Here is a 9,661-nt window from a genome sequence, read left to right on the forward strand (position 1 = left end):
CAGTCCACCCCAACATTCAGAGAAAACTTCAAAAACTAGAACGTCCAGGAAAAAGAGCCTCCAAGATCTAGTGGTCGTGGCAGAGAGGGTATACAGCAACAGGGAAAGTGCAGAGGACAAGCAGGTAAGAGCTGAAAAGAGACAAAACCAGGGTCTAGCCAAGATCCTACTCGCGGCAACTGCAGAACCAGAGGACCAGAAAAGACACCTCAGACAGTTGGCTTCAGGAAAAGAAGGTAAGGAGAACTCCTAGTGGCTCAAAGAGCGCCCCCACCTAGACAAAAATCAATGCGCCTACTGCAAAGAAAAAAAACATTGGGCCAAAAAAAATGCCCCAAAAATAAGTCTAAAACTCCCATTCTAATAATGGGAGATAATAGCGACTAGGGGTTCGGTGCCCGTCCCCAAGCCCAGAGTAACCTTATGAATGGAAGGGAAATCTCCAGACTTCTTGGTCGATATGGGGGCCCAACATTCTGTGCTCCTACAGCCCGGGGGCCCACTGTCAGCCAAAATGTCCGAGGAGCGACCGGAGTCAAGCAATATCCATGGACTACCAGAAGAACTGTGGATTTGGGCGTGGGTTGGGTATCCCACTCATTTATGGTCATCCCAGAATGCCCCTACCTCCTTCTGGGCCATGATTTATTGACAAAGCTGGAGGCACAAATCCATTTCTCCTCTGAAGAGACAAAAGAGTTAGGCCAGACAGGACAACCTATACATGTCCTTACTGTAGACTAATATCGCCTGCATGAGAAACTTCGACCAACGGAGCCAGACATGCAGTCCTGGCTACAGAGGTTCCCAACAGCATGGGCCGAAAGAGGTGGCATATGATTGGCCAAGCATTGGGCCCCAATCCTTGTCGAACTCAAACCAGGAACCAAACCGGTCAGAGTCCGACAATACCCCATGACCCTAGAAGCCAAAAAAGGAATAACTCGCCACACCAGGCGATTACTGGATTTAGAGGCATTACAGCCTTGCCACTCGGCCTAGAACACACCCCTGTTGCCAATTCGTAAACCCCACTCTAATGATTATCGGCCCGTCCAAAGCCTAAGAGAAGTCAACAAGCGAGTCATGGACATTCATCCCACAGTGCCCAATCCATATACCCTATTAAGTACCCTTCCATCGACTCGTATCTGGTACACCGTCCTGGATCTAAAAGATACTTTTTTTAGTCTCCTCTTGGCCCCAAAGAACCAGGAATATTTTGCCTTCGAATGGACCAATCCTGAACAGGGCACTAAGGGACAATTGACTTGGACCTGGCTGCCGCAGGGGTTCAAAAACTCCCCCACCATCTTCGATGAGGCCTCACACGAAGACCCGGGTGAGTTTCACTCCCAACATCCCCAACTAACTATTTTACAATATGTAGATGATCTCTTGATAGCCACTCACAACAGAGATGCCTGCCTGACTGGCACTGCACATTTACTCCAATGTAAATGGGAGAACTGGGATATCGGGCCTCAGCCAAGAAAGCCCAAATTTGTAAAAAAAAAAAAAAAAAGTCCAATATTTAGGATATATCCTAAAAGAAGGCAAGCGTTGGCTATCCCCTGCAAGAAAAGAAACGGTCTTGAGGATCCCTACCCCCACCAATGCTCGTCAGGTAAGGGAATTCCTGGGATCGGTGGGGTTTTGTCGGCTTTGGGTCCCTGGGTTTGCTGAAAGGGCCCATCCACTTTATGAAGCAACCAAGGAAAATCCCGGTGCCATTTGGACATGGACCGAAGAACACCAACAGGCATTTGATGCCTTAAAATTGGCTTTACTGTCAGCTCCCGCTTTAGGGCTACTAGACATCACCAAGCCCTTCCATTTATTTGTTGATGAACATAAAGGTATTGCCAAGGGGGTCCTCACCCAAACCTTGGGCCCATGGCGCCGGCCTGTGGCCCACCTCTCCAAGAAACTGGACCCAGTGGCATCCGGTTGGCCACCATGCCTCTGCATGATTGTGGCTGTGGCCCTGTTGGTTAAAGATGAAGATAAATTGTCTATGGGGCAAGAGCTGGCCATCACCACCCCTCATGCAGTAGAGGGAGTTCTAAAGCAACCACCAGATTGATGGCTCAGTAATGCCCCTACATGACTCATTATCAGACTTTGCTATGTAACCCTCCCAGAATTACTTTCCAGGCCCCGACCGCCCTAAACCCGGCTACATTCCTGTCTGACCCAAACTTGGAGGCTCCCCTCCATGATTGTGCCGAGATCCTGGCTCATATTCATGCCACCCGTCCAGACTTGCAGGATGTCCCATTGCCAGATGCAGAAATCACCTGCTACACAGACGGCAGTAGCTTCATACATCAAGGACTGAGGTATGCCGGGGCCGCAGTAGTATCCACTAAAGAGGTCATTTGGGCTGAGCCCCTGCCAGCTGGGACCTCAACACAGAAAGCTGAGCTGATTGCACTCACTAAATTTTTAACTCTGGGGCAAAGAAAAAAACTAAATGTCTACAGATAGTAGATACGCCTTTGCCACTGCTCAAATCCATGGGGCAATTTATAAAGAAAGGGGCCTCTTCTCGGCAGAGGGAAAGACTATTAAAAATAAAAAGGAGATCCTAGCTGTCCTCAAAGCTTTATGGCTCCCGAAAAAAACTAGCTATCATCCATTGTCCAGGCCATCAAAAGGACATAACTCAGACGGCCAGAGGCACAATATGGCTGATCAGGCTGCTAGAGAAGCAGCCCTGAAAGGCACCCCAGTCCTGGCAGTCAAACTCATAGATCCAGGGGACCCCAACCTACCAGAGAGTCCTTGTTATTCACTCGAGGACCTACAGTGGATTAAAGGACTGCTTATGACCCAATACCTTAAGGGCTGGTGGAGGTCCTCAGATAACAATATCATTCTGCCCGAGGAAATGGGAATAAGGGTTCTGTCAAAAATACATCGAGCATCTCACATGGGACAGAGAAGACTACAAGACCCGGTGAGACAGTCACACATTAAAATTAAAGATGCCAACTCCAAAATTGAACAAATCGTCAGCAAATGCAGAGCCTGTCAACTGCCCAACGCTACCCAGACCCCCCATAATCTTGGAACAGATCTAAGAAGAAGACACCCAGGAGCTTATTGGAAAACTGATTTTACTGAGGTAAAACCTGGCAGGTATGGCTACAGGTACTTACTGGTCTTTGTAGACAGTTTTTAAGGATGGACTGAGGCATATCCCACCAAACACGAAACTGCACAGGTGATGGCAAAGAAGCTGCTAAAAGACATCCTACCAAGGTATGAATTTTCTCAGATGATAGGGTCAGATAATGGACCAGCTTTTATGTCCAAGGTAAGTTAGAGCCTAGCCACGACCTTAGAGATTAATTGGAAATTACATTGTGCATACAGACCTCAGAGTTCAGGACAGATAAAAAAAGAAATAGAACTCTAAAAGAGACCTTAATTAAATTGACCTTGGAGACTGGCGGAGCCTGGGTAGCTCTCCTCCCCTTTGCGCTGTATAAGGTGCACAACTCCCTCTACCAGATGGGATTAACTCCTTTTGAAAACATGTCTGGCCTGAATTGCATGCCCTCTATCCAAATAGAAAGCATGATTTCTAAACATAGGTTTGAGTTTTTAGTTTCCTATTACAAAAAAAGTAAGACTATTTAAACCTTTTAAAAATAGTTTAAAAAACTCTAATGTAAACACCTCTCAATTGGTTACTAAGTTTTCAATTGGAGACTAAGGTTTCCTAAGTTAAAATTCTGCTAAGTGTACTTAAAACTGATGAAAAATAAGAAAAGCGATCTTGTATGTAGGAAACTGAGAGATACATAAAAAAGGATATAAAAAATAAAAATACATTTTTATTGAAGATAAAAAAAAATAATTTTGTCCTAAATAAGACTAGTTGCTTAGAGAAAAATGGTTTTAAAACAAAGTTTAAAGGCAAAAAAAAAAAAAAATGTAGAAGGTCCGTAAAAAAAAAATCTTTAAAAAATATTCTATGTGTGCTCAGGATAAACTAAAGTTAAAATAAATAAAATTTAAAATAGAATTTAAAAAGTACACTGGTATAAAGTTAAAACTCTGCTTTTCTCTCTGGTCAAAACATAAAGTTTTCTTAGATTGTAAATCTACTTTTGATAAGACAATGTAAACAAAGGTGTTCTCCTTTTGCTGTCAAGAAAACCAAAGCTTTAGGTTTCATCTTTATCAGGTCTTTAATGGCATAGTTAAAACTTCTCAATGTTAAAGGAACTAGGTTTTTCTAACTGCTATATTATGTTAGACATTCACCTTTAGGATCTTTTATTGCCACTTTAATTTAAAAAAAGTTTAAAAATTTTTAATGATCTGTAATCCTATTTAGGATACACTTTATAACTTCTTAAAGTTTTAACAAACCTCCCAGGATTTAAATAATAAAAAAGTCTTTTGGCCAATTAGGCCCTTTTATTTAAGATACTAAGTTACTTGGAAAAGACACTATTTACAATAGTAAACCTTAGGTTGTATTGCATGAGTAAATGCTATAATTGCCCAAATATATATGCAAATCCTAAAGTTTTAATATTTTAGTATAAAGTTAGTATATGTCACAAAAATAACTAAATTTCTTTGTCAATTACATCATAATGAACTCTCATCAAATCTTTAACAATGTCCATCTGAGATTTTATTATTTAAATAGATTGCTTGCCATCATGCAAGAACGTCTGGGGGCAATACGACCCATAATACTTAGGTCGCAGTATCGCCACCCTAATGATTGGAACCCGACCGAAGACCCATGATTGGGCCTTCAAATACACAAGAGAAGGGGGGAATGAAGAGCCGAAAATTAAGTCCTCCATTAGGAGCAACCTCGGGCTGCACATAGCCCCAGTCCCAGTTCCAGGAAAAGCCTCAGACTGTTCAAGGCTAAAGCCATCCTCGGACTGGCCTCAGATCAGCTAATCAAAAAACATTCCTATGGTCTGAGTCAAGGCTGGGAACTGCAGATACAAAGTAGCCAATTTCTCACCGCTTGCCTGAACCCCACGTGGGCCCTTTGAACTCACCTCATAATTGGTCATTTTCAAAGGATTCTAAAAAGTCATGATTGGGTCCCACCAAAAGTAATAAACACCTCACAGATACTTAATGGTCGAAGCTGTTACCATGGGTACTGCTGTACAATTGTAATTGGTGCTTATGTGATGATACTACATGTACTGTAACACCCCATCCCTTACTCCTTAAAAACCCAACTCGCTATTGTTCTTGGCTTCATCTTGCTGCCATGACATGGGTAGGCAGATGAGCCCCTGCTCGAGCTTGTAATAAAGACCCTTTTGTATTTGCATCGGTGTTGCTCCTTGGAGGTCTCTGGGAACTCGCGAATCGGGCACAACAATTTCAATATCCAGCCTTCATTTTAATGAGATATTAGTAAAGTTGATGAGTGTATGTTCCATGTCATAATTATGGACAAGGAAGTTAACTGATTTCCATATTCCTATTCTTTATGTGCTTAATATTTCTATTTGCCAAATAAACAGCTTTTACATTTGTACAAATTAAATTTATTTTTTTTTAAATGTTTTTTATTTATTTCTCAGAGAGAGAGACAGTGTGAGTAGGGGCGGGTCAGAGAGAGAGGGAGATACAAAATCTGAAACAGGCTCCAGGCTCTGAGCTGGCTATCAGCACAGAGACTAATGCAGGGATCGAACCCACCAACCGTGAGATCATGACCTTAGCCGAAGTCGGACGCTTAACCAACTGAGCCACCCAGACGCCCCTAAATTTAATACTTTTAAGTGTTTATTTTTTGAGAGAGAGAGAAAGAACATACATGCATGAGCAGGGCAGGGACAGAGAGAGACAGGGACAGAAGCCTAAAGAAGGCTCTGCGATGACAGCTGAGAGCTCAATGTGGGGCTGGAATGCAGAACAGTGAGATCATAATGGTCTGAAGTTGGATGCTGAACAGACTTACTCACCCAGGTGCCCCGCTTTTCTGCAACTTAAACTTCCAATGTAAGGAAAAATTCCTCAACTTTGATTATCCCTTCTTTTCTTGGGAGATGTACCTGCTCCTCTGGATTTCTCTGTCTAAAAAAGGGCGCATTAGTGTTATAATTTTTCTTGTTTTTAAAATAATAATAACTGGTACTATTATTACTGATAAAAAGTATAATTATTTTCATTTTTATTATTAAAATTACTGTCAAGGTAAAATATATAAGAAAAAGCATATGATTGTGCTCATGGAATGTTCTCGCTTTTTAATTATGTATTTTAAATTAATATTGTTATAAAATTAGCATCTTATTTTTGGTATACACTTTTATGAACATTTTCATGTGTATAGGTTCTTGTAACGATGATTACAATCAGGATATTTAACAGTTCCCCTCAAAACCATGTGATATCTCTTTGTAGTCTTACCTCCACTTAATCCCTAACCCCGGCAACACTTTGTTCATCACTATAGTGTTGACATTTGGATATTAACATATACATAAAACCAAAACGATATAAATTTCTGAGACTCCTTTCAGTAAGCATAATTATTTGGGGATTTATCCATGTTTTTGCACATAACTATATTTTTATTTCTAAGGGTATTTCATTTTATCAGGGTTGCTCATCTAATTCTCACTGAAAAATTTGCATTGTTTCCTGATTTCTGTGACTGCTGAATGGCTATAACTATTCATTTATAGGCTTTAATCTAAACGTAAGTTTCAATTACTCTCAAATATTGAGCAGCGTGGTTTCTGGGTCATATGAGTATTTGTTTAATAGTGTAAAAAAAGATCAGATTATTAGAATGGTTGTGTCATTGTACTTCACCACAAGAAATGTGTGCATATTCCAGTTGTACATTCTCATCATCACTTTGTACATGTTGCTTTAATCATGGTCTCTTACCTTACATTTTACATTACATTTGATCTTCTGTAATAGCTACTGATATTGAATATCTTCATGTGCTTATTTATGATATGCTTATCCTCTTAATGAAGTGTTGTCCATTTTTAATTTTTTTGTTTATTTTCTTCTTGAGTGCTAAAAGATTTTTATATAATATAAGTTCCTTGTTAGAATGCAGTTTTCAAATACTTTATTACCCTGTATCTTGTAATTTCATTGTCTTATCATTTTATTTCACAGAGTGTTATTTATTTGTTTGTTTTTTATTGACTCTTTTAGACCAGTTTTAGGTTCACAGAAAAATTGGGGGGAAGGTTCAAAGTTTCCACATATATTCCTTATGCTATACATTCATAGACTCCATTATTAACATCTCTCCACCAGACTGGTACTTTTTTTATATTGATAAACTTGGATTTACACACATCATAGTCACCTGATGTCTGTGTTTTACAATATGGTTCACTGTTACTTGTTTATCCTTCATCATAGTACCATATAGTGTAATTGCAGAGACCTAAAAATCCACCTATTCCACCCTGCTCTCTCAATCCCCACACAGCTCCTGACAACCACTTTTTTTTTTTTTTTTTTTTTGTCTCCATAGGTTTTCCTTTTCCAGAAATTTATACTGGAAGTTATACAGAATGCAGGATTTATAAATTCGCTTGTTTCACTTACTAATGTATACTTAAGATTCTTCATGTTTTCCAATGTTTTATAGAGCATTTCATTTCAGCACTGAGTAATATTACATTGCTGGATATACCAGCTTATTTACCCATTCACTTGGGAAAGGACATCTTGGTTGCCTTCATGTTTTGGCAATGACAAATAAAGCTTCTGTAATTATCCATGTGCAATAGTTTGTGTGGACATAATTTTCCATTTTTTTTTTTGGAGAACAAGAATCCAGAGACACTGTAAGAATCTCCTGAAGGAAAGGGACAGAGCAGCAAAGAACTGAACTGAAAGCTATTCTATTCCCAGTTTGGAAAGCCTCTGGGACTGCTTGTTCTCTCCGGAAGGGTGCGAGGCCAGGGATGTTTTGTATGGCACCAGATGTACTCATAACCCAGTATAGAATACACTGCAGGTGCATAACCTGTCAAGATGCCAAATACTGTGTTGCATGTGCTTGTTGTCATCAAACAAGAGCAAAATAAATTTGAGCCAGGAGACCGATGCTCTGACTCTTGGAGAGTCATAGCCCCCTGCTTCTTAATTCTCTTGTCATGGCACCCTTGGAACCTATCTCTCTCTCATCAATTCCTTTGTTAAGTACCAAGAAACAAGATTACTATGTCACAGAGTAAGAGTGTTTAGTCTTGCCAGAAACCACATGACTACCTACCAAAGTGCCTGTACCATTTTTCCTTCAACAAAATACTGAATGAGTTCCACATTTTTGTCAACATTCAATGTTGTCAGTGTTCTAAATTTTGACCATTCTACTAGGTGTGTAGTGATACCTCATTGTTTTTTTAATTTGCATTTTCCTGGTGACATTTTATGTGAAGAATCTTTTCATTTGCTTGTCGTCTGTGTATTTTCTTTGGTGTTGTTTGTTAAGTCTTTGGCCTACTCGTTAATGGGATTGATTGTTTACTTATCCTTCCTTGAGTTTTAAGTGATTTTTAAGTTTGGGATAATAATTATTTATTAGATATATCTTTTGGAATTATATTCTGCCAGTCTATGCCTTGTTTTCTATTATTTTAGCATTATCTTTCACAGAGCAGAAGTTTTAATTTTAAAGAAATTTTGTTTGTCAATTATTTAAAATACATACTATAGAAATATAAAAATATACACTGTGCTTTTGGTGTTCTTAGATAACTGATTTTTAAATTTTGATAAAATGTAGGTTTTCTTCCCTCAGTATAGATATTGCTTTTTTTTTTCATGAGTAAGCACTGTCTGAGTTTACATTATTAAAATTTTCTTTGTAGTTTTATAATTTTTAAAAAACTTTTATAATTTTATTGTTTATTTTTGGACATTTTTTGTATACAGCATGAAGTTTTGGTCAGGTTTCCTTTTCTACATAAGGTTGTTGAGATGTTACTGTGCCAATTTTCAAAAATACTATCCTTTCTTCACTGGCTTGCTTTTATTTATTTATGTTTATTTATTTTTGTGACACAGAGCATGAGTGGGGGAGTGGCAGAGAGAGAAGAAGACACAGGATCCGAAGCAGGCTCCAAGCTGTCAGCACAAAGCTTGACATGGGACTCAAACTCACAAGCTGTGAGATCATGACCTGAGCCAAAATTGGATGCTCAACTGACTGAGCTATGCAGGCACCCTAACTGGAATGCTTTTATATGTATATTTTAAAAAATCAAATGGCCATACATGTATGGGTCTATTTCTGGGCTTTAGGCATTTTCCTGTTGATCTACTGCCTATCCCTTTATTAATACCACAAAGTCTTAATTATGTACTCTCATAAGTCTCGAAATAAGATAGATTTATTTGTAAAAAATTATTGTTTGAGGAGAGAGGGCAAGATGGCGGAGAAGTAAGGAGCTCTGTACTTGCACTCGTGCCCATACATCACACAGAAAAGATCTGAAGCCATTGGAAACCTTACAAAACCTGAGAGACTGGGAGAAAAAGGACGCAGAATCCACTGAGAGAGCCTTCTAACGTGAGTGCGAACCGAGGAAGATAAAATCGGGCCGGGATCGGAGACTCCAGGGTGGGAGGCGATCCCCCTCTACCCTCTACGGGGAGTGAGAGGAGAAAAGGAGAG

General features: G+C 39.6%; 1 pseudogene; it reads left to right on the forward strand.

Annotated features, from left to right (window-relative positions):
• The first annotated feature begins 460 nt into the window (after positions 1–460).
• LOC120224751 lies at positions 461–4,775 on the forward strand (annotated as a pseudogene).
• The last annotated feature ends 4,886 nt before the right edge of the window (positions 4,776–9,661 follow it).

This window comes from Hyaena hyaena, unplaced genomic scaffold (assembly GCF_003009895.1).
Source record: "Hyaena hyaena isolate Hyena2069 unplaced genomic scaffold, ASM300989v1 scaffold_1247, whole genome shotgun sequence".
Taxonomy (NCBI): Eukaryota; Metazoa; Chordata; class Mammalia; order Carnivora; family Hyaenidae; genus Hyaena; species Hyaena hyaena.